The sequence below is a fragment of the Amblyomma maculatum genome, chromosome 11 (assembly GCF_055883805.1).
Source record: "Amblyomma maculatum isolate TAMU_Amacu chromosome 11, ASM5588380v1, whole genome shotgun sequence".
NCBI classification, from domain to species: domain Eukaryota; kingdom Metazoa; phylum Arthropoda; class Arachnida; order Ixodida; family Ixodidae; genus Amblyomma; species Amblyomma maculatum.
The window spans coordinates 150,492,130-150,518,558 of NC_139354.1; positions in this window are offsets into that span (position 1 = coordinate 150,492,130).

A 26,429-nucleotide genomic window follows, 5' to 3' on the forward strand; every position below is an offset into this window, starting at 1 on the left:
AAATGGATGGGGATGGGCCTTTTGGACTTGGGATACGTCGGAAAAGCCGGATGTGTACATTGTAGTGTTGTGGTGGTTACTTGGTAGCGATAGCCAAGTGTAGCCAAATCGAAGTTGATACAAGGTGTGCGAGGTCCAAGTAGTCCAAGCACGGTGGATCCAAGCATACGTGAAATGTGAAATTACGAAGAACAGTACAGTGGCAAGAATAGTGCCTAGAATGGGTGATAGACTACGTGATGGCATGATGATAGATTTACGTGAGTCGGATAGCGGCAGGGTGGCAAGCACGACCAGAGCGCAAGCGCATGTAATTGCGGTGTTGACGTTCAGTCCGCGGCCCGCACGCCCGCTCATTTGGTCCTCGTTATTATGTGGATTATCGTCTACGACAGTAGCTATATAGTTTTGGTTCTTCAAAGTTTCCTCACTTCAATCTGCGATGAGATGCGTCACGTCGCTTTCTGCTCGTATATGTGCTTTGCGGTACTGCAAGTTCTACATACATACTAGCGGCGCTGAAAAAGCTGGGTACTGCCGGTGTGTCTCTATCCCAGCATCGCGTCATCCTTGTTTGTTGTGCGAATGAAGGTGTAGGCGCCGGTTTGTGCTTTCCGTGAGATGCTATGATATCCGTGCTACGTCGTAACGAAAGTGCTGTGTGAGACTACGAGAGTGCCGTGATAATGTGATGCGTGCGCCGATGTCCGGACGGACATCAGCGTGTCCATTTATGATCGCCGATGTTCCGAGTGCATGCCAGTGTTTATTAGGTGCAGTGGTAAGTCCAAAAACGTGGCGTAAAGAGATTCACACGCACTCTGCAACAGTCTAGGCGACAATAAGTCATCGACAATTTGTTATCAGACTGCACTACAGAGTTCAAAACGCCGAAAATGTGGTGTTTCTACAAAGTACAAGCCTACTGTTTACATTAGTACGTTTTGAAGCGTCGAAAAAAAAATTAAATGGCAATAATTTAACCTGGCCTTGCACAAAGTTGTTGGGAATGCACATGATACGGTTTTTGCATGTTGGAGTAGACAGAAAAATAAGTGCCCAGCCCACACTGTCAAGATATTATTACAGATGAAACAGTTCAGGCTTCTGGGAAATATTAGCTGCCTGGCACAGCATCTTCCTAAATATTCAGGCTTTGTACTATTGTTGAAGGCCACTTTATCATTAATAAAGGAACGAATATGGTTTATGTGTTAATGACTAGTGCTTTTTCACTGTATTATGTTCTTTTTTTAGTTTTTATCTTAATTTATTTTGCTTTTTGGTGCTAGACAAACACAAATGGTCCACTTTTAAACTTCTCAGTCCAAAGCTGAACATGAATATCTGCCATGCATGTGACAGCTGGAATGCAGGGCCCGTATTCAGCGTCGTTATCGAAGTGTTGCTATCTCACGCGACCTCGGGTCATCTGATTGATCAAAACCGGAACCGGGCGATGCCACTACGGAACCGGAAGAGGTAGCAAAATCATGTTCCGGCGTTTCCATCAATCAGGAAACTCGAGGTCGGGGAGATAGCGACGCAAACTCAGAATACGGGCCCTGGAAAGGTTGACGTGTATAGCATGTACTTACACACTGCGACATATCAGCGACGCGCTCAGCTACTTTCCCTAAGGTCGTGATACTTAATCCCAGTGATGGCAGCCGCACTTTGATGGAGGCTAAATGCAAACACATTTGCTTTCTGCGAGATGTCAACGCAAAGTCCAGGCAGTCAATTTATCTAGACCTCTCCACTGCAGTATTCTTCATAGCTATATATGTCACTTTAGGATGTGAAACCCTACATGCCACATGTAGGATGTGTTGATTTTTAGATTTTGTAACTTCTCACCTATGTTGTGCAACATTTGGCTAATTGTAGTTCTCAAACAGTTGTTGAAGTTGAAACCAAAGCTTTTCTTGGCATGGTTTCCCGCTTGGATTAATTTGCTAATTGCAGTTCTTTGAAACTTGCATCACTGCTAGACAGTTCAAATAGCAGGCAGTTGAATTACAGGAATGATGTGGATCATGCATTTCAGTTGACAAATGGAAAGTAATGGTCCCCTCCATGCATGCACCGGTGCCCTTAGATAAATACATAATCGGCTGTGTGATTGTGACACATATCAAGGGTTGACAGAAAGCCATGTGGAGCCAGTGTGATATTCTTCATGAAGACTAAAATAACATTGTACAACAGCTGCTGTCCATTGCAGAAAAATTTGGTAATTTAGTGCGTGATTAACTGACCATGAATAGCATTTTAAGCAGAGTGATATACAATATCTGGTTTAGCATCCTAAAACAACTATGAGGGACGCAACAGTTGAGGGCTCCTGTATAATTTCGACCAAGTGGGGTTTTTTTACATTCACTGACGCCGCACAGTACATGACAGCCTATTGTTTTGCCTCTATTGAAATGCCTCTTCTGTGGCTGGAATCAAATCTGCATCCATGGGTTCAGCAGCCAAGCACTTTAACTACCGAGCCTGCACAACGGAGTCAAGTAATAAAATGCATGCCATTACATTTCCTTCTGGCCTGTGGTTTCCTTCACAAAATTAATGTATACAAGAAAAAGTAAATAGCAAATAGTTTTATTGCACATTATATTCACATGTCAGTAAACATTCTCTAGGAAGAAATCTCTCATAATATTTGCATGGAAACAATGAACATCTTACAAAAACAAAACAGTGCACTCACTGCACTCCAATTGCTAATGGGCAAGGTTACATCTATGCTACTACACTGCACTTCTCACAAAAAAAAAACAACAACAACAAAACACAAGCCCCATCTGCTTTGGCGAATAACTTGATGAAACTAACAGAGACAGATGTTGCACACCACGGACTGGTCGTCTCGCAACATATCTGCATTGGTTGGATTTCAATTTCATGCCTTTCCACTTAGCTTCAACTGTTGCCAGCATTAGTAGTCACTCATCTTTTGTGAAATATTTTTTACGCTGTTCAGATCAGCAGCCTTGTTAACGGTGATCTCGGGCATTCTCGACGCTATCATTTTCACATCTTCCTCACCTGGAAGAATGAAGAAAATGACAAGCCTTGAGTAGACAAAAAATTAGGGAGGAACCTAATCTCCACTTGTAAGAGTATGATGCACCAGTGTTAATGGCTCTTGTCGGCAGATCCCACTGTGGATTCCCATTCATTTACATGCCCTTTGCTACAAACTTAATCACTAATTCGTTAATTTATGTCTGTTATCTCACACATACTCATTAGCATGTGGTCGTAGGCTGCCCTATTATGTGATAGACAATCTGGTGTTGACCTCTGTAAGCCTCGCGTTAACCAAACTGTACAAACATTACTCCATGGCCTAGGAGTAACCTTCCTTACTCGAAGCTGAAACGTCCCGGAACATATTTCAATATATAACTTTGTACGCTCAAGTTAACAGCTCCTGCCATGTTGTGTGGCCTCGTGACAATTGGCTCGTGGTAGTTTTGGTTTGTGCACAGGGTCTGTCTGTTAATCATAGTGGCTAATATGCATGGAAAAGACATTTTTTCACAAACGTTGGTGGTAAATCATCAAGTGGGGCACTGCAGATCCTGAAATGTATACCTATATGCATGCAAGGGCGGCATCATCACATAGCATAATCAAGAGTTCTGTCGGTACCTGCAGTTACATGGCACTCCAATGCTCATTAAAGGACCACCTCAGACAATGGTTGTTGTTACCACAAGACCTGTTCTAACAGCGTGCTGGCACCATTCCACTGAGCGATGGACATATATATATATATATATATATATATATATATATATATATATATATATATATATATATATGCATACCTTAGATAGCTTATGATAATGGGTCTCGTTTATTTATATGGCTTCCAAGGAGTTCCTGTCGTCAGAAGCCCTACACTTTATGAAAGCGGGACAGCTTTCTTGAAAGGTGATGAAAAGAAATACCTAACCAGGTTACCTTACCACAACGCTAAAGTACAGAGGTTGAATATGCTGCATGAAGATACCAAGAAGCTTGTACAAAGAAAATTGAGAGCGAAATGGCAGCATTTTTGAAGCATTGAAATAAACAACAAACAAAATTTTGTCAAACCTGTCATCGAGGAATGGAAATCATGCAGACATCAAAAACACATCATGGAGTACGTCATGTTCACAAAAGACACACCCACACCTGACACGCAGCTTCATACTTATGAAAGATGACAAACCAATACGCAAGGAGTGTGGATATGAACTAACAATAAACCATATCTTACATGTGTGCCAGACTCGAGAAAATAAGAGGAAAACATGTTGTACAATTTTGCAACATCCCAGCTTGATCCTAGGAGAGACTGCACTAGTCCAAATTCCTGCATTTTTGGTTTCCTAAAACGAAGCAATGTTCCTGAACAAGCCACATCCTAAAGAACGCTAGTCGTTCCAGACAAAATAAATACATTAAACCTTATTCTTGGTGCATGGCAGCATTAGTCGCTTATGCACCATAAAAATCAACACAACGCTTATAAGCTTTCGGTCTGGTGTGGTCCTTATTCACGTAACAGCGCTCTCATGCGGGTCTAATGTCCCAGCGATCGGAAAGTGACCTTCTCCAAGGGCTAGCATAAATTTAAAAACTGTGAAGTCGATTCTACAGATCTCTAAAGACGCGCGGGTGTTTGGTTTTGACTGGAGTACTCAAGTGTTTTATCAGCGTCCACCTGCTTTGTTTGTTGGAAAGCCTGTAGTGAAAGTGTTAAAGAGAAGACAATTTTGAACAGTGCGTTTCTGAAGGCGTTGCTTTACATTACGGGACCCACAAAGCAGCTGAATGTCAAACGCCATCTAGGTAGGTTTTCTAGCAAGACAGCGGTGTAGCGTGGAAAATCGCTCCGCCGGACCAGCGCTGACCGCGGACTTGAAAGGCGAACTGTTCGAACTTTTAGCTACTCACCACACCTGAAGCACTGAGTTGTGCATGGTAAAGGCAGCATTTTCCTACTGAGCACTGGTAGCTATCGATTTCGCGCCCAATATTATGAAAATCCGCCCTCTCTTCGATCATTGATGCGTCCACAGCGGAGCATTTATGCGCATCAGGGTAGCCCAGCCGTGGGAACACGGATGCGTGGTTGTAGCAACGATCACTTGCATGACACTCTCTGCACAATTCCAAGAATCAGCATCTGCAACGAAATGTGCAGCGCACATTTTCTACCGTGTACCGAACTCCGGCGACGCATGCATATCTCCCGCGCTCGTTTCAAGCTGCGGCCGTTCGGTCGGGTGACGCTAACCTCGAGCATGCGGGCGTTTAAACTACATGTACGCAAACTTCAACGACGAGAAAGCGATGCAGGCTGAGTACTTGTCTAGACTTCTCCTTAATACCAAAAAACATTGCTGTTTGTAGGGAAGTGGATCATTCGCGCTTCTGGCTTTCTGGTTGTGCACTCATGTATTGCGGTGAAGCGGGTCTTCGCCTCGCTCTTCGTCTCGACGAGTCGACGTGCAGCTTGCCGCTGTAGCAACGTAGGCCTCTAGTAGATTCGGCATCCCTTTTTCCACGGCTCTGAGGTAGAATCTAAAGGAAGGATTTAACTAGAAACATCCTATCTCTGTCTGCATGTGAGGAACGAGCATAATGGCATTTGACATACAGGACGCGTATACACACTTTGTACGGCCGAATGTTATGCACGGCGAGCTGTGTGTGTTGTGCCGGTGCGCGATTTCGGAGGTAGATGCAGGATCTAAGAGAGCGTGGTAAATGCTAGGAACAGCTCGATTGCATTACGGGCAGATCAAGGTTATAGTTTAGTTCGAAGCGAAAACTCGTGAATGTGCGTGTCCCGGTGCCAGCTGGCGGAGCTGGTGCAATACGTCACTCCGCCTGCAGCTATGTGCGTGACAAGCGATGCTTGCCGTACACATTCCTGAGTGAAGAGCGTGATCTATGTTAGAATGGATGAACTCTTCGTAGCACCTCATTGGGAGTCGCGGCTAACTGATATCATAGCGTAGCAAGCGGAATGCGAACATACGTGTTCGACGTGCATATAGTCATGAGCCTGTATATCGACGTCCGCCGTATTTTTAAGAGAATCGAATGGGAACGTCGGACGTACCTTTAGACACATCGTCCAAAATATGCATAATTGTATGTGAAATGGCATTATGATCGTTCCTCACATGCAGACAGAGGAAACAGGATGTTTCTAGTTAAGTTCTTCGTTTAAATTCTACCTCAGAGCCGTGGAAGAAGACATGCCGAATCTACTAGAGACCTGCACGTCGACTCGTCGAGGCGAAGACCTACTGCACCGCAATACATGAGTGCACAACCGAAAAGCCGAGTAATCCGAATTCCCTACGAACAGCAATGTTCTTTGGTACTTAGGAGAAGACTAGACGAAAGTGCTCAGCCTTCATCCTTTTCTCGTCGTTGAATTTTGCGTACATGCAGTTTAAACCTCCGCATGCTTGAGGTTAGCGTGACCCGACTGAACGGCTGCGCAGCTTTGAAACGAGCGGGAGATATGTATGCGTGGCCGGACTTATAGGTACGCGGTAGAAATGCGCGCTGCACAATTCGTTGCAGAAGCTGACTCTTGGAATTTTGCAGTGTGCCATGCAAGTGACCATTGCTACAACCACGCATCCATGTTCCCACGGCTGGCCCACCCCGAGGCGCACAAATGTTCAATCGTGGACGTATCAATGATCGAAGAGAGGACGGATTTTCATAATATTGGGCGAGAAATCGATAGCTACCAGTGCTCAGTGTTAGAGAAATTCTGCCTTAACCATGCACAATTCAGTGCTTCAGGTGTCGTCCGTAGCTATATAAGTTTGAGCAGTTCACTTTTCAAGTCAGCGGCGCCAGCGATGGACCGGCGGAGCGATTTTTCACGCTACACAACTGTCTTGCTAGAAAGCCTACCTAGGCGACGTTTGACATTCAGCTGCTTTTTGTGGGCCCCGTAATTGAATGCAGCGCCTTCAGAAACGCGTTAAATGTTCAAAAATGTGTTCTCTTTAACAGTTTCACTCCAGGCTGTAAAAGCAGGCGGATGCTGATAAAGCAGTTGAGCACTCCAGTCGAAACCAAACATCCGCGCGTCTTTAGAGATCTGTAAAATCGCCTTCAGTTTTTAAAATTATTGGAATAGGTCATTTTCCGATCTCTGGGACATAGACCCTCATGACACGCTGTCACGTGAATAAGGGCCACACCAGACCGAAAGCTTGTCTCACATAGCATAGCTAACCAAGGTGTACCATTGTGTTGATTTTTATGTGCGCATAAGCGACTAATGCTGCCATGCACCAAGACCAAGGTTTAATGTATTTAGTTTGTGTGTAATGACTAAAATGTTCTTTAGGATGTAGCTTGTTTAGGAACATTTTAGGAAACCAAAAACGCAGGAAATTTGCACGTTTCTCCTAGGATCACGCTGGGATGGAAAGGGATCTGTTGCAAAATTGTACAAAATGTTTTCATCTTATTTTCTCGACTCTGGCGCACGTGTAAGTAAGATATGGTTTATTGTTAGTTCATCTCCACACTTCTTGCATATTGGTTTGTCCTCTTTCATAAGTATGAAGCTGTGTGTGAGGTGTGGGTATGTGTTTTGTGAAGATGACCTAAAATGCCCTCCATGTTGCGTTTTTGATGACAGGTTCGACAAAGTATAGTTTGTAGTTTATATCAATGTTTCAAAAAATCCTGCCATTTCACTCTCACTTTTCTTTGTATAACCTTCTTGGTATCTTCATGCAGCATATTCACCCTCTGTAATTTAGCATTGCGGCAAGGTAACCTGGTTATTTCTTTTCATCGCCTTTCAAGACAGCTGTCCCGATTTCATAAAGTGTAGGGTTTCTGACGACAGGAAGTCCTTGGAAGTCATAAAAATAAATGAGATCCACAATCATCAGCTGTCTAGGGTATGCATATACATGTCCATCGCTCAGTGGAATGGTGTCAGTATGCTGTTAGAACAGGTCTTGTGGTAACAACAACCATTGTCTGAGGTGGTCCTTTAATTGGCATTGAAATTCCATGTAACTGCAGATACCGACAGAACTCTTGATCATGTTATGTGATGATGCCATCCTTGCATAGCATACATTTCAGAATCTGCAGTGTACCGCTTGACCATTTGCCACCAGTTTGTGTGAAAATGTATTTTTCATGCATATTAATCAGTATTTAACAGATGGACCCTGTGCACAAGCCAAAAGTGCCACGAGCCAAATGTCACGAGGCAACACGACATGGCAGGAGCTGTTAAGTCAAGCTTACAAAGTTATATTTGAAATATGTTCTGGGACGTCTTAGCTCTGATTAAGAAAGTTTACTTCTAGGCCATGGAGGCATGTTTGTGCAGTTTGGTTAACGCGAGGCTTACAGAGATTTATGCCAGGTTGTCTATCACATTAACAGGGCAGCCTACGACCGTATGCTAATGAGTATGTCTGAGATAAAAGAGACATGAATTAAGGAATTAGTAATTAAGTTTGTAGCAAAGGGCATGTAAATTAATGGGAATCCACAGTGGGATCTGCAGACAAGAGCCATTAACGCTGGCGCATCATACCCTTACAGGTGGAGATTAGGAGTCTTGTTAATTTTTTGTCTGCTCAAAGCTTGTCATTTTCTTCGCTCTTCCAGGTGAGGAAGATGTGAAAATAATAGCATCGAGAATGCCAGAGACCATCATTAACAAGGATGCTGATTCCAACAACGTAAAAAAGAATTTCAGAAAAGATGGGTGACTAGTAATGCTGGCAACAGTTCAAGCTAACTGGAAACGCATGAAATTGACATGCAACGTATGCAGAGATATGTTGCGAGACGACCAGTCTGTGGTGTGCGACATCTGTCTCCATTAGTTTCATCAAGTGACTGGACAAACCATATGGGGCTTGTGGTTTTGTGATAAGTGCAGTGTAGTAGCATAGATGCAACCTTGCCCACTAACAATTAGAGTGCAGTAAGTGCATTGTTTTGTTTTTGTAAGATGTTCATGGTTTCCATGTAAACATTATGAGAAATTCCTCCCTAGAGAATGTTTGCTGAAATGTGAATATAATGTACAATATTCTTGCTATTTACTTTTCCTTGTATACATTAGTTCTGTGAAGGAAACCACAGGCTAGAAGGAAATGTAATGGCATTCATTTTGATACTTCGCCCCGTTGTGCTGGCTCAGTAGTTACAGTGCTTGGCTGCTGAACTCATATATGCAGATTTGGTTCCAGCCACAGCAGGTGCATTTCAATAGAGGCGAACGCCGGTCTTCAATTGAACGCCAAAAAAATGCAGCTTCGGCCGGCGCCAAATCAAAGTCTTGGGCCATTTGGTTGACGCAAATGGTGTGCAGCCCGACCCTGACAAAGTTCGAGCCGTGCGCGACTTCTCTACCCCACGTAGCTCAAGTGACGTGCGAAGCTTCCTTGGCCTTTGTTCTTACTTCCGCCGCTTCATTCGGAACTTCGCAGACATCGCTAGCCCACTTACCTGTCTTCTGCAAAAGAACGTACCTTTCACATGGGGTTCTGACCAAGCCTATGCCTTCACGACACTTATTTCCGCCCTCACCACCCCACCTGTTCTGGCGCACTTCGATCCTTCTGCACCTACCGAACTGCGCACCGACGCTAGCGGACATGGTATTGGCGCTATCCTTGCCCAGTCCCAGCATGGTTCCTCCCGCGTCATTGCTTATGCTAGCCGCCTGCTTTCGTCCTCTGAGCGCAATTATTCAATCACAGAGCGGGAATGCCTTGCACTTGTTTGGGCGCTGACAAATTCAGCCCTTATTTGTTTGGGTGGTCCTTCTGTGTAGTGACTGATAATCATGCTTTGTGTTGCCTGTCCTCACTTGCCGCTTAGGTCGCTGGGCCTTACGAATGCAAGAGTATGAATTTACTGTGGTGTACAAGTCCGGCCACTTACACCAAGACGCTGACTGCTTGTCCCGCCATCCCGTAGATCCTCCCGATTTGTCCGACCATACTGCTGACGACTATGTTTTGTCCATCTCGGACTTTATCAATATCGGCTCCGAACAGCGTCGTGATCCTGCCCTGCAACCAATTATTGACCAGCTGCGCAACATCCCCGATTCTTCCGCGAGCATGTTTGTACTCCATAACGAGATATTATACAGACGCAATATGCGTCCAGATGGCGCGGACCTTTTACTGGTGGTTCCAGCTCATCTGCGCTCTAGTGTCCTCGCCCAACTTCACAACGTTCCTACAGCAGGACACTTGGGAGTCAAACGCATTTATGACAGTGTGCGACGCAGATTTTTCTGGCCTGGTCTCTACCGTTGTCTGTCGCTACGTCGCTGCTTGTGAGCTGTGTCAGCGCCGTAAGATACCCTCGCTTCAACCTATTGGGCCCCTGCAACTAATTCCAGTGCCGACAGAGCCGTTTTCTCGTGTGGGCCTCGATCTTCTTGGGCCTTTTCCGACATCGACTTTTGGAAACAAGTGGATTGCTGTGGCGACTGATTATACCACCCGATATGCTGTAACCAGGGCTATCCCTACCAGCTACGCCTCCGACGTTGCCGACTTTCTTCTGCATGATGTCATCTTGATTCATGGCGCTCCACGTCAACTGCTCACAGATCGTGGCCGCTGTTTCCTCTCTCAAGTGGTTCATGACCTTCTCCGCTCATGCGCTACTCGTCACCAGTTCACCACGGCCTACCATCCGCAAACGAATAGTCTTACTGAGCGCCTCAATCGCACGCTGACCAACATGCTGTCTATGTATGTGTCCGATCACCATCGTGACTGGGATGTCTCATTACCTTTCGTCACGTTCGCCTATAACTCCTCACGCCATGGCACCGCCGGATACTCTCCCTTTTACCTACTCTTCGGCCGTGACCCTTTACTCCCATTCGACACCTTGCTGCCTCTTGACAACTCTTCCTGCAGCTACGCTTCGGATGCCATCGCCCGCGCTGATGCTGCCCGACACATAGCTCGAGAGCGTCTTGGAGTGTCTCAGCGCTCTCAAAGACGTCGTTACGACCTTCATCACCGAGACGTTCACTACCCTCCTGGTTCCCTCGTACTTCTTTGGCACCCGGTTCGCCGTGTCGGATGTGTGAAAAACTTTGGCCTCGTTACGTGGACCCCTACTCCGTCTTGCGGCAAGTCACCGATGTGACCTATGAGATCGCCCCTTTACAGCCCAAGAATCCTTCCACAGTCCCTCATCCAGAACTCGTGCATGTCGCCCATCTAAAACCATATCATTCGAGTTCTCCTGTGTAGGACGCACCGGGACAGTGCTTCTTCGGCGCGGGGAAAACTGTTACGGAGCGCAGTATATCGAGACGACGACGACGTGCTGATGTGAAGTAGTGAAGAAGAAGACGCTCAGGCCTAGCTAACTTCGTTCTGTGGTGTGCGGTGTGTGGTGTGCGTCTAAGAGTGAACTAGCGTTTACCACTGTGTTCTTTCCTTAACAATATTGAGTACCTGCGCATGAGTTATTTGCACACACGCGCGCCCACACACATATAGTTCTTAGTGGCAAAAAGCAAATAACTTTACAGCATCTTGCGCGTAAACGTTGATGTTTGGAATTAAGCTGTGAAATTATACAACATGGTACTTGGCTTACGGATACGTCACTACATATATATATATATATATATATATATATATATATATATATATATATGTATATATATATATATATATATATATATATATATATATATATATATATATATATATATATATATATATATATATATATATACAGAGTGTTCACCAGTGTATTTATATATACACTGGTGAACACTCTCAAAGTTTGTATACAGACAACATAAATACCCAAGGGGACAGCGGCCGATGTAGCTCCGTTGGAAGAGCACCGGACGCGATATTCGGAGGTCGTGGGTTCGGTTCCCACCATCGGCACGTTGTTTTTTCTGCTACTTTGTGTTTATTTATCTTCCCCTAAACAAGATTTCATTACTAATTTCTTTGATTATACAAGTAAACATTAAAAAAAGAAGGACATAAAGTAACACCCCCTAAGCTTTCCTTGGTCTCGCCGACTGTTGGCTTCTTTCCTTCATGTATTATAACGAGCACCCTCATTTCCCCTTAATTGATCTCCTTGTAGCTTACGGGGGTCTCAGTTCTGGCAGTCTTGAAGCCATAGGTAGCGTAAGAGGGTTCTAGCACAGCTTTCGCCCTCGCTCTTTATCACGTTCTACGTGACGCTGGCGGTAACAAAGGACGTTCTACGTCCGCCGCTATGGTTGAGGGTGGCGCTGGTGAACACTCTCAAGGTTCGTATACAGACAACATAAATACCCAAGCAAGTAGCAGGGGGGACAGCGGCCGATGTAGCTCAGTTGGCAGAGCACCGGACGCGATATTCGGAGCTCGTGGGTTCGGTTCCCACCATCGGCACGTTGTTTTTTCTGCTACTTTGTGTTTATTTATCTTCCCCTAAACAAGATTACATTACTAATTTCTTTGATTATACAAGTAAACATTAAAAAAAGGACATAAAGTAACATCCCCTACGCTTTCCTTGGTCTCGCCGGCTGTTGGCTTCTTCCCTTCATATACATATATATATATATATATATATATATATATATATATATATATATATATATATATATATATTGTTTTGTAGAAGACCTTGACCTGGGCGATACGTCGTCAACAGTCAATAGAACGTTCTGCGATCAGTCGTGAGACGTGTCAGCACACGTACGAGCGTCGAAGCGACCTTCGTTGTCGTTTTCCTTCCTGCCCGTCACGCGCGTTGAACATGCTTGTCGTCGTTCTCTGTTTTACCTGTTTTACAGCCCAATACCTGTTTCACAACTTCCCCCGGGCGAAAAGATGCCATCCTGGCAGCTCATGGCGATGTGACGATGGCCGGATCGTAGCAAGGTTACAGGCGGTTACTGTGTACTATTTCACGATTTCGGCGACGGTGGTCAGTGGATGGCGTAAGGGGTTCGATGAGGTAGTTGACGGGGGATGTTTGCTTGACAATAAGGTAGGGGCCCTGATACTTGCTCAGAAGTTTGAATGAAAGGCCGGGACTGGAGGAAGGCACTCATAGCCAGACCAAAGAGTCTGTACGATAAGTAGGAAGAAGTGCAGATTGATCTCGGGTGGTTTTCTGCTGTTGCTGGGCGTGAGAAGTGAAGGATCGGGCAAGCTGGCGGCATTCTTCGGCATAAGTTGCAGCTTGTGAAACAGTCGTGAATTCGGAAGAATCCGGTCGGTAAGGGAGAATGGTGTCCATAGTACAAGAGGGCTCACGACCGTACAGGAGGAAGTATGGTGAGAAACCGCTGGTTGCTTGTGTGGCAGAGTTATAAGCGAATGTGACGAATGGAAGAACGCGGTCCCAGTTGGGGGGGTCGGAAGCGACATACATTGCTAGCATGTCGCCCATGGTGCGGTTAAAACGCTCAACCATTCCAGTTGTTTGCGAATGGTTTGCGACAATCAAGAGGAGCAACTCTGGGCCGTACAGCAGGTCATCAAGGCGCTGGCCCGGCAGGGAAGCAGCGAGCCGGCCACGGCGAGCGGGGACCCAGGCCGCGCGGCCGGTGCCCAGAGGACGACGTAGGCCCCGTCCGGAGCGCGCGCGCGCGAGCGCGCGTTCTACTGCAGGCCCCGAATAAATGCGGATGCCTTGCCTGCGGACCCCTCATCAGGTACATTAAACGAATACGACGTTCCCTTCACATTAGACGAACTGGAGGCAGCACTTTATGACTCCAATCACAATAGCGCCCTAGGACCGGATGGTATAAGCTATTCAACACTTCTGAACCTTCCCAAGTCACACAAACTTGCCCTGCTGAAAGAGATGAACAAATACTGGGCCGACGGTGATCTTCCTCTTGCTTGGAAGAAGTCAGTGGTAATACCAATTCCAAAACCTGGCAAGCCAAGTCGAGCCTTCGTCAGAGTCGCAGGCCGATATCGCTGACGTCCAACCTTTGTAAGGTCATGGAACGTATGGCTCTAAGAAGACATGAATGGTACTTAGACAAGTACAACGTCCTGTCTCCCATGCAAGTAGGTTTTCGTCGAGGGCTCTGCGCCCAAGATATTCTTAGAAGGCTTCATAACGACGTTCTCGCATACCCTAGCAGCGCACAGCTCCGAGTGGTTGTTGGAGTGGACGTCAAAAAGGCGTTTGATTCCGTGCCCCACTCGACCATACTTCGCCGGCTCCATGAAGTGGGGATAGGCGGCAACCTCTACCGCTTCGTGAAAGCCTTTCTTGCAGAAAGAACCTTTTCAGTAATGGTTGGAGATACTCAGGGTGGTTGGCAACGCAACCAAACAGGTGTCCCCCAAGGTGCTGTCTTATCACCGGCTCTCTTCATTATAGCTATGTCAGGTCTCCCGCCAATGCTGTCGTTGATACCCGGTCTCAATTTCGCCGCGTATGCGGACGATATAACGCTGTGGACCAATTCAGGGTCCCCTGCAGAGCAAGAACAAGCCCTACAGACAGGCCTCAATGCCGTCCATGAATACATCGAGAAGTGGGGAATGAAAACCTCTCCGGGAAAAACCGAGTATGTGGTTATCATTAACGGCCCGCGGGTACGAGCCGAGGCAGAACGCAAACTTATCTCTCTTCATTTAGGGCACTCGGTTATTTGCCGGAAACCAACAATCCGTATACTAGGCATGCTTATTGACGAGGATGGAGGAGCCAAAAGCTGGCTTCATAACACGATGCTTAGCTGTCATCAGGCTTTACACCTAATGCGCCGCGTCTCTGCGCGGGGATGGGGAATCAAGGAGGTGGGGCTCCGTCAGATGGCATTAGCACTCATAACATCGAAAATCCTGTACGCATATCCGTACATGCGACTTAACGCGACCCAACGCCTTCAGCTTGAGCGAATCAATCGCAAGGCAATGCGCCTACCTACACCATGCAGCAATATTACCTACACGCAGCAACCTACACGCATGCAGCAATATTAATGCCCTTCGGGATCTGGCAGAACAGCAATTGCAAGCCCAGCGAGTCCGTCTCTCCACAACGGCTGCTGGCCGACAGATCCTGCAGGCATTAGGCTACAACGTTGACAATTTAGAGCCACTTTTGTCCGCCGCCCCACCATGGGAGTTGATTGACTTAGTAGATGGTATACCATTACCAAAGAATATGAGTTCGGCTAATCCTCAAAGGCGCAAAGCTGCCGCCAAACGTCATAGGAAGATGTCACACAAGCTAGCCCAGGAAGGAGCTATCCAACTATACACAGACGCCGCTCAGTTTCAACACTGCGCAGCTATAGCTTGTCACGACTCTGTGTCAGATACCTCGGTAGTTCAACGGCTTTCCGAGGAACACACTGTTACCAATCTCGAACTCATTGACATACGACTTGCCATTACTTGAATAGTAGCAAGACAAGATCGGGCTCCGTGCACATACCATGTTTACACAGATTCATAAGCAACGTACACTGCATGCCGCGCAGGGGGAGCAGACTCTGCCATTCTGAACACTATTCGAACACAAGCCCGTGGCCTGAGAGAGGAGGGCTACACCTTAATTATCAAATGGATTCCTGCACATGAAGGAATCACTGGAAACGGAAAGGCACACCAGGCAGCGCGCGCAGCAGCTCTTTTCGCACCTTTGCCTGGATCCACATTCGTTTCCGCTTCGTGGTCCCCTGAGGACGTTACGCTTCCGTCGTCGCCTCATATGGATAGGGCGGAGACATGGCATCGAGCACAACGCTATCGTCGAAGCATACTCCAGCACTTGGCCAACCCTGAGCAACTATATCGCTGCCCAGATAGCTCATTCCGGAGAGTGGAGGCAGTACTCCTTCGCCGAGCCCAGACTGGTCAGCTTCTGTCACCCGCGAAACTGCACCTCATAAACCCGCAGGTATACCCTTGTCCGCAGTGCCCGACATGCCCGGCCAGAGGCACGGCCGAACATCTCCTGTGGAGCTGCCCTGCTTTTGACGCAGTACGGGAGAGAGCACTCAAGTCACTGGGCGGGCTTCGACCTGCAACCCTGCAGGCATGGGTCGATCCCCCATCGCACATCGGGACATCAGACGCAACCCGGCTCTGGCAAAATTTTCTTTCTTACTTCAAGGAAGAAGGACCAGGCCATTACTTCGCGGAGCCGACCGTGGGACGACCCTACCTCGAGGAAGAAGTGGACACCGGTCCCTCATATCTATCCCAACCTTCACCCCCACCCATACCCTCACCCCCACCCTTAACCGCTCCCCCACCCATACACCCATGAAGCAACTTAGTTCTGCCGCAAGGTAAACGCCTACCGAAAGCAGAAATAAAGACGTAATAAAAAAAAACGTTTTACCAATCCAATCCAATTGCGAATGGTACGCGGAGGTGGCGCGGTGAAGGATTTTGCATTCTCTTAGAACAGCTTCGACAACTTCAGAAAGGAAAGCGGGACCTCGGTCACTTAGCAATTCTTTGGGAGCCCCGTGGCGAAGAATTATGTGATGGAGGATGAAGGCGGCAATGTCTTGGGCTGTAGCAGATGTCAAAGGCGTCGTTTCGGCGTAGCGTGTGAGATGATCGATTGCAACGATGATCCAGCGATTGCCTGTTGATGTGCTAGGAAGTGTGCCGTATAGGTCTATTCCAACACGCTCAAAGGGCTGAGCTGGGCAGGCCAGCGGCTGCATAGGAGCAGTGGGTTGGCGAGGTGGGTGTTTTCGGCACTGACACTCTTGGCAGGACTGGACGAACCGACGAACATAACGGTACATCCCACGCCAGTAGTACCGCTGTCGCAGGCGAGGGAAGGTTTTCAATAAGCCGGCGTGGGCACACTGGGGATCGTCGTGGTAATGGGAGCAAATCATGGAGCGTAGATGGGTCGGAATTACAAGCAGCCACTTTCTACCATCTGGAAGGTAATTCCTACGGTAGAGGAGCTCGTCTCTGATGGCGAAATGGTGAGACTGGCGACGGAGAGTGCGGCAAGGAGGTCGTGAAGCGCGGCCAGATAAAAAATCAAGGAGTGAGGCGATCCATGCGTCTTTGCGTTGCTCGGAAGTCATATCGGTGGGCATGTCGGTGGGATGTAGAACGGATATAGCAGGAGTGGCTTCAGAGGGCAAGGGAGAACGTGAGAGAGCATCAGCATCAGCATGTTTACGGCCAGAGCGATAGATGACGTTAATGTCGTATTCTTGGAGCCTCAGAGCCCAACGGGCCAGTCGACCAGAAGAATCTTTCAAAGAAGACAGCCAGCAGAGGGAGTGATGATCGGTGACGACATAAAAAGAACGGCCATACAAGTAGGGGCGAAATTTTGCTATTGTCCAGAGAATAGCGAGACACTCTTTCTCGGTGACGGAATAGTTTGTTTCAGCTTTTGTTAGGGTCCGACTTGCGTAAGCGACAACGTACTCATCAAAGCCAGACTTCCGCTGAGCGAGTACTGCGCCGAGGCCGACGCCACTGGCATCAGTGTGGATTTCCGTGGGAGAAGATGGATCGAAATGACGCAGGATTGGCGGAGTCGTCAGAAGGTGGCGGAGTGTCGCGAAGGCATCATCACAGTGCGGAGACCAGGCTGAGAGATCGCGGCTGGACAGAAGCTTGGTGAGAGGGCTGATGATTGTGGCGAAATTGCGAACGAAGCGGCGGAAGTACGAGCAGAGGCCGACGAAGCTGGTGAGTACTTTCACATTAGTTGGCTTGGGAAATTCTACCACAGCGCGTAATTTTGCCGGATTGGGAAGAACGCCATCCTTGGAGACATGTCCGAGTATGGTTAGCTGCCGTGCTCCGAAACGGCACTTCTTTAAATTTAATTGGAGGCCAGCGTCGGTCTGTCTCAAGGCGCTGGAGGTGAGATGAAAAATCTGGGGAAAAGATGACAACGTCGTCAAGGTAACAAAGGCAAGTGTGCCATTTGAGCCCTCTCAGTAGGTTGTCCATCATGCGTTCGAATGTGGCAGGGGCATTGCACAGTCCGAATGGCATGACATTAAACTCATAGAGCCCATCGGGTGTGACGAAAGCGGTTTTTGGGCGATCGGCCTCTGCCATCGGCACCTTTCAGTAGCCGGAATGCAGGTCTATTGAAGAAAAGAACTCAGCTCCCTGCAGGCAGTCAAGGGCGTCGTCGATACGAGGTAGAGGATAAACGTCCTTGCGCGTGATCTTGTTCAGTCGGCGGTAATCTATACAGAATCGGATGGAACCGTCTTTTTTCTTGACCAGGACGACCGGAGACGCCCAAGGGCTGTGCGACGGTTGGATTACGTTGCGCTGGAGCATGTCGGTCACCTGTTCGTCAATAATGCGGCGCTCGGCGGCTGAAACACGGTACGGACGCTGGCGCAAAGGGGGATGGGTGCCGGTATCAATACGGTGAGTAACGGTAGTTGTGCGCCCCAACGAATGTTGCTGGGAGTCGAACGAAGCCGAGAAACGTTGTAGGATGGCGACAAGCTGGGCTCGTTGTAAGGGCGTCAGGCCAGCGTCGATGGACCGGTGGAAAACTTCGAGAGATGATGGAGTGGCGACAGGAATAGGTGTTACGGCGTTGATGTGAAGGCTGGCGATGGTATCGCCAAAGGGATAGGTGGGCGTGGAATCGAGCAAAGCAAAACTACCCAGTGACTGGCCACGAAGTGAAGTGGTGGGGCAGGGGCACAGGTTACAAAAAAAATAGCACTTGAGTTGCGAAAAATTGTCAGCACAGCATGGGGCAGCAACACGGATTTTTGGTCAGCGCATCGTAACGAAGGTGTGTAGATAACAGTGGCGTCGGAAAGAGCAGCACAATAAAGAGGCACAAGCACTGAGGAGAAAGGCGGAACGTCGGTGTCCACTGCGACGTGCACGGTAGCTGCAGCAGCAACGGGTGTGTTGAAAAAAGTGTCATTGAGGGGTGATAACTGAAGTTGAGAACAGGCGCAGTCTATTATGGCGTTATAATTGGAGAGGAAGTCCCAACCAAGGATAACGTTATGTGATGAGCAGGCGAGGACGAGGAATTATATTGTGTATTGAACGTCGTCGATAACAAGGCGGGCGGTGCAGGCGGCTAATGGTCGAATATCCTGAGCGCTAGCTGTGCGAAGAGAAATTGCAGGAAGCGGCGTCATCACCTTTTTTGAGTTTGCGACAGAGGGCGTAATTAAGAACAGAAACGGCTGCGCCATTGTCTACAAGTGCTTCGACAGGAACTGCCTCGATGAATATGGTAATAATGTTGGCTGGTACGTGAACAGGTCTTGAGTTTGTCCCTGATGGCGCAGTTCTTGCCTCCTGAACTGCGGCCGTTAGTTTTCCGTGTTAACGGCTGGTTAGCGGCGGAGCATCGGAGAACGGGAACGACGGCCAGGAGAAGGTGAGCGGTGGGAGCGGCGATCGTAACTTGAAGAGGACTGCGGAGGAGGCTCAGGGAACACAGGCGAGGGGGACGGAGGAAGGTTGTACATTGGCTCACGTGTATAGTCGTAGGAACGAGGGCCACGATTGCGGCACAAACGAGCCACATGGCCGGCGAATCCACAGGCGTAGCAGATAGATCGGTTGTCTTGTGTGCGCCAGGGGTTGGAAGGGCGTGGTTGTGGTCGACGGCGGAGAACCGGGCGATAAGGGGGATGGTAGGTTGCTCAGTTTGCTGACGTCCCTGAGGCTCGTATAGGAGGGGAGGCCGGCTGTACACAGGGGCGATAGGGGTGGTGGCTGTACCAAAACATCAGCGTACGTGAGAGGAGCCGCCACCAACGGCTGCTGAGGGGGTGAAGGCAGAACCTCAGCGACCTGCTCTAGTATGACACGCTGAAGAGTGGGAGTGAGCGGCGGCGCAGGCGCAGGTGCTGGCGGGCAAGTGAAGGTGGACAAGGAAAGCTGGCGTGCGACTTCCTCGCGAACAAGTTGTTGAATGTGCTGAATTAGTGACTGCTGGTCCTGGGCACCGTCCCCGGAGAGAGCCAAGCTGGAAAGAGTGGCCTGCTGGAGGCCAGCACCTCGTGTGGAAAGCCGCCTCTTGCGCAGCTCATCGAAGCTTTGGCAGAAGTTTATAACGTCGGACACAGTTTGGGGGTTTTGGCGACGAGCATCTGGAAGGCGTCATCGTCAATGCCTTCCATAATGTGTCCGATCTTCACGGCGTCGCTCATGGTAGGGTTTACGCGCTTACAGAGGTCCACGACATCTTCTATGAAACTGGTGAAGTTTTCGCCAGTTTGTTGTGCCCGACTTCGCAAGCGTTGCTCGGCGCGAAGCTTACGTATAGCGGGACGGCCAAAAACTTAGGTCAGGCTGGTCTTGAGAGCCGTCCAGGTAGAAATGTCACTCTCATGGTTGCGAAACCATAAATTGGCGACGTCGCTCAAATGGAAAATGACGTTTGTGAGCTTCACGGTGTCGCCCCTCTTGTTGTACGCACTTACGCGTTCATACGACGCCAACCAGTCTTCTACATCCGTGTCATCGGTGCCGCTGAAGATGGCTGGGTCGCGCTGACGCGCTGCACCGGGACAGATGACAGGCGATGGGGTTGGCGGTCGGCTGGCGGTCTCAGGCTTCGCGGAAGTGGTAGGCAAAGCTCGGCTGCGAAGCTCCAGGTTGAGGGGATTGCTGGCACCTCCACCACTAGACCTTGACCTGGGCGATACGTCGTCAACAGTCAATAGAACGTTCTGCGGTCAGTCGTGAGACGTGTCAGCACACGTACGAGCGTCGAAGCGAGCTTCGTTGCCTTTTCCTTCCTGCCCGTCACGCGCGTTGAACATGCTTGTCGTCGTTCTCTGTTTTACCTGTTTTACAGCCCAATACCTGTTTTACAATATATTGTTGTTTTATGTACATAAGCGGCTGACTGAGCCAAGTAAACGACGCAGCAAATCTTCAGCACTCCCTCCGCTGCTTCTCACAGCTAGGGAAAAAAAAGAAAGGAAGCAAGCGTGCATACTGCTTTACCGAGGGCGGCTACAAGCCGGCACTCGTTTGAAACCACGCTGTCTACGTTGGCTGGCCTGCCCGCCCCTAAAGCCCTTTTATTGAGGGGCTTCACCCGCCCCTCCTTTCAACCTCTCCCCACTGATAGGAAAAAAATACAAAAAAAAGCGTGCGCGCTGTTAAGTGCGAACGGCTATATGCTCTCCCTCCGCCAGCTCGAAGCCGCGCTCCGACGGCCAAGCGCATTTCTCACTGCCCCAGTAGAATAAAAAAAAACAATACAAAAAAAAACAAACAAAACAAAACGTCGACAGGACACGCAGAAATGACGTGCTAGCCCCACTTCACCTTGTGTCACGTGATTGCGCGTTCACGATCTGCAAAATATTTTTGCAGATAATGAACGCGCAATCACATGACACACACACACACACATATATATACATATATATATTGTAAGGTAACGCGAAGGTCGGACTTGGGGGATCAGGTTTTATCGCAGACCTGAAGCCTTGGTCGCACACTGCAGCCAACCCCGCTCCGCGATGACGATGGGTATCTACAAGAGGGAGCAGGATGAAGATGAAGCAGCACGTTCAGCCATGTGGAAGATGAAGCGCCACACAGTGCTCACACTATTTCATCCGCGCAGTTGAAGCGGCCAGCCTGGCCGCAATTAGTCCGCAGGATTGCACCGAATAAAAGGCTTCATGCGTGAAACGTGGACAACTTCAGTGCAACGGTAACGACTGTCCGGAGGAGGTTAAACAGGGGAGACGCGATAGTTGCCCGGGGAGGTTTTTGCAAGAACTGTGTAAGGACATATGTAACGGTGCTGGAACTTGACACAAAGGCCAGGAGTGCGTAATAGGGTGCAAAGGAACACCTCGTCGCCGGGACGGAACGAAACTTTGCGATGGGTTGCATCATAGCGGCACTTGCGGTCTTCCTGATTTGCTTCCGTGAAGGCGCGAGCAAGCCGGCGAGATTTGGCCACTCGGAAAAGGAACTGGTCAGGAAGAGAGGATAAGTAACTAGCATGTGTAGAAAGGAAAGAGGCATCAAGAAAGGTAGCGGGAGAATGGCCGTAAACGAGAAAAACGGGGTGTAAACTGTGGTCCGCTGTACAGCCGTATTGTAGGCGAACGTAACAAAAGACAACATGTCAGAAAGCGTGCGGTGGAACCGCTCAGTCAACCCATTGGTCTGCGGGTGATAGCTGGAGGTCAATTTGTGATGTGTGGTTGAGGCCTCAAGAACTTCGGCTACAATTGTCGACAGAAATTTCCGACCACGATCGCTGAGAAGCACTTGAGGGGCCCCATGGGGCAGTACGAGCGATTCCAAAAAGAAAGTCGTGACCTCATGTGCTGAGCCATTAGGCAGGGCAGCGGTCTCAGCGTAGCGTGTTAGGTGATCGATGGCGGTTACGATCCAGCGATTACCTCGTGCGGACAATAAAAGTGGCCCGTATAAGTCTATGCCAACAACGGCGAAAAGAGTAGCAGGGCAAGGTAGCGGCTGTAGTGGGCCAGCAGGAGGAGAAGTCTGCCGTTTGCGGCGCTGGCATGGCAGACAAGAGGCGACGTATTTTGCCACACTTGAGGTGAGGCCCGGCCAGAAGAAACGGGTTTTCACACGGTGGTAAGTTTTATGAAAGCCTAAGTGACCGGCTGTAGCATCATCGTGAAAAGCCGCCAGGATACAGGTGCGAAGCGCTCTCGGAATAACGGGGACCCAACGGGTGCCCTCAGAGCAATAAATATAACGGGAGAGCACGCCCTTGTCAAATTTGAACTTTTGGAGTTGCCTGCGCATCCTAGCAGTAGGAGGGTGAGAAGGTCGATTAGGGAAAGACAGTAGGGATCTGCTCGCTGGTGTGAAATAATGGCATAGCGATCTGGAGCAGGGGCAGGAGTAGCACAGGTGATGTTTGGAGCTCTGGACGACATTGGGACGACGAGGGTGCACGTAGGAAGGCGCGAAGAAGCACTAGGTGGTGATTCTGGCAGCGGGCAACGGGAAAGAGCATCGGCATCTCGATGTTTGCGACCCGATTTGTATGTGACATCGCAGTGGTATTCCTGCAAACGCAGAATCCAACGGTCCAGGCGTCCAGTCAAATTTTTGAAGGTTGATAACCAACAATGAGCGTGGTGATCAGTAACGATCGTGCAATGGCGGCCGTAGAAGTAGGGGCGGAATTTCTGAACTGCCCAAACGACGGCGAGGCACTCTTGCTCAGTGATGGTGTAGTTGCGTTCCGCTGGTGTGAGAGTTCGACTTGCGAACGCATTACTTTTTTCCGAGAAGCGTATCACGTTGCAGAAGTACGGCGCCGATACCGAGGCTGCTGGCATCGGTGCGGAGAATGGAGGCAGCAGTGTCGTCGAAGTGAGCGAGAACAGGGTCCGAAGTTAGGGCATTCTTCAGGGTTTGAAAAGCTTTTTCGCATTCTTCGGACCAATTGAAAGTAGTACGGTCGGTAAGGAGGTGGTGGAGCGGTGCAGCATTGTTAGCGAAATTGCGAATGAAACGGCGAAAGTATGAAGATAGGCCAAGGAAACTGCGTAGATCCTTAGTCCGCTGAGGGCGTTGCAAAGTTCAAAACTGCAGTAAGCTTGGCAGGGTCGGGTCGAATGCCATCGCGGCTGACGAGGTGGCCCAGGATCTTGATTTCTTTCTTGGCGAAATTACACTTCTTTGTGTTCAGCTAGAGGCCGGCGGATGCCAGGCACGTTAATACTTGATCAAGGCGGCATAAATGATCAGAAAACGTCGCAGAGAAAATAACTATGTCGTCCAGGTAGCACAAGCATGTTTTTCACTTAAGTCCTCTAAGAAAAATGTCAATCATGCACTAAAACGTAGCGGGGGCATTACAAAGTCTAAAAGGCATGACATTGAATTCGTAAAGACCATCGGGAGTAGCGAATGCGGTTTTTTCTTTGTCGGCTTCGTGCATCGGAATCTGCCAGTAACCGGAACGCAAATCCAACGTGGAGAAATATTCGGCGCCCTGAAGACAGTCGAGGGAGTCGTCAGTTCGTGGCATAGGGTAAACATCTTTGCGAGTGACTTTGTTAAGTGCGCGGTAGTCAACGCAGAAACGCACGGACCCATCTCTTTTTTTGACCAATGAGACCGGAGATGACCAGGGGCTAGCTGAGGGCCGAATTATGTCTCGTCGGAGCATATCATTCACATTATCTTCTATGATTTTACGTTCTGATAAAGAAACACGATAAGGGCGGCGGCTAACAATAGAAGTAACTTCTGTAATAATGCGGTGCTGCGCAGAAGAAGATCGGCCCAAGGTCGGAGAAGTGACATCAAAAGAGGCTTGGTGTTTTCGAAGTAATTCCTGCAAAGCTTGGCGGTGAGTCGCAGGAAGGTCAGGATTGATGGTGCCAAAGAGAACACAGAGAGAAGCATCGGAAGAAGCTGCTGGCGAGGAAGAGGGGGCGGTAAGGGTGGTGAGGGACACCGGGTGAATGTCCAGGGCACAAGGAAAACATGTCCCTTTAGTCAGCACAATGGGCTCTGGGGATGTGTTCGAAGCAGCGACAAGCGCTGTGGTATGCTCAAACCGAACAAGACTTGGTGGTAGCGCGATTCCACGGGTTATATGGCGATCAGAAGGCACGATTAGCACATCTCCGTTATCAATGTCAGTAGAAGTAAGCGCGACAAGTTGTTCGCATCCAGGGGGCAACACTGAGTCAGTAGCGGCAATCAGGCGATGGGGTGGCTCGGGAGGTTCAGAAGACGGACCGCTCTCGTTCGTGTAAATGACCCTGTCACGACACGAAATGCTGGCTGATGCGGCAGACAGAAAATCTCAGCCTAAAATAATTTGGTGAGCGCACGGTGACATCACGGCCAATTGTACATGGTGGCGGACACCGTCAACAAAGACTCGCACAGTACACGTAGAAAAATGCCGAATTATTGCACCATTAGCTCCACGGAGGTCCATTGAGGTCCATCGTATGGCGTTTTCACTTTTCGCAAGCGGGAGCGCAAGTCAGTGTGTATCACAGAAACAGCGACGCCCGTGTCAACCAAAGCCTCAACAGCTAAACCTTCAACCCACACTAAAATAATATTCCAGGGACGTTCCGGAGGATTTTTGGGATGGCCGAAGAGTGCAGGTTTCCCTACTGAAACTGCAGTGGTCAGTTTTTCGATAGGGGCGGAGTCGTTAAAGAAGCTTGGCGGAGAGACGAGGTTGAGCGGCGAAAAGGCGAAGGAGAACGGCGTCTTGAAAGCCTGTAACCATTAGGCGGAACGGGGCTTTCTGGCGGGGGTGATGAACGTCGGGGATAATCAGGGAATGAACGGAGGTTAGAGCTGGAGAAGCGAGGAGGGTAGTCTGCTTCAAATGAGTCGTAGCCGCGGCGTTCATTCTGGAGCCTGCGACGACAGAAGCAGGAAATATGGCCTCGGTACCCGCAGTAATAACAAACAGGGCGTGCTGGGCGCCAGTTGGGGTAGTATGTCGGCGCCATGGCAGGTGGTGCCAATGCGGCGACATGAGCAGTGGTAGGCGCCGGTGGCGTAGGCGCTCCAACTGCAGGCGGCAAGGACGTGACCTGGGCGTACGTTGGTACCTGACAGATGGTAGGAGCGACCGATGTTGGGGGGGGAATAGGTCATTGAGGCCAGCTCTTCTTTGACAATGCTACGCAGGCCGGCACTTGAAGGATGTGGCTCAGATGCAGCGCGGCACAAATTACCTTGAGCCGAGAGCTCTTCACGAATTAATCCGCGAATAAGCGCACGGAGGTCAGCGTCGGCAGTGAAACCAAATGAAGTGGGATCAGGCTGCAGGCGTATTGAATGTATCTTGGAAAGCAAAATAACGCACTTCAAAACACAGACACGGGAAGAAAACGACAACACAGCGCTGTCCCTTCCTGTGTCTGTGTTTTGAAGTGCGCTATTTTGCTTTCCAAGATGATTTACCAACTAGCCCGTTCTTCCACACTTGCAAGTATTGAATGCAGTTCGTCAAGGCGTTGACAAGTCGATATGATGGCGTCGATCGTAGTAGGGTTCTGCACGGCCAGGGCGTTATATGCGAGTGGCCCAAAACCTTTAAGGACGTGCCGAACCCGCTCGGCCTCTGGCATGGTGTCATTTATGCGCCGACAAAGTGCAAGAACATCTATATAAGAGGTATAGGTCTCATTGGACCGCTGAAGTCGGGCTTCTAGCTTCTTGGCGGACTCCGTGCGAACAGTAGGAGCGCAGAAAATCTGGCGTAACTTTTGTTTAAAGGTAGCCCAGTCCGGAATCATCGATTCATGATTTAGGAACCCCGTTTTGGCCACATCCGTCAAATAAAAGGACATATTAATTAGTTTAAGGGAATCGTCCCACCGGTTGAAAGCACTGACCCGGTCGTAGCTGTCGAGCCAGTCATCTGCGTCGTCGCCGCGGAGA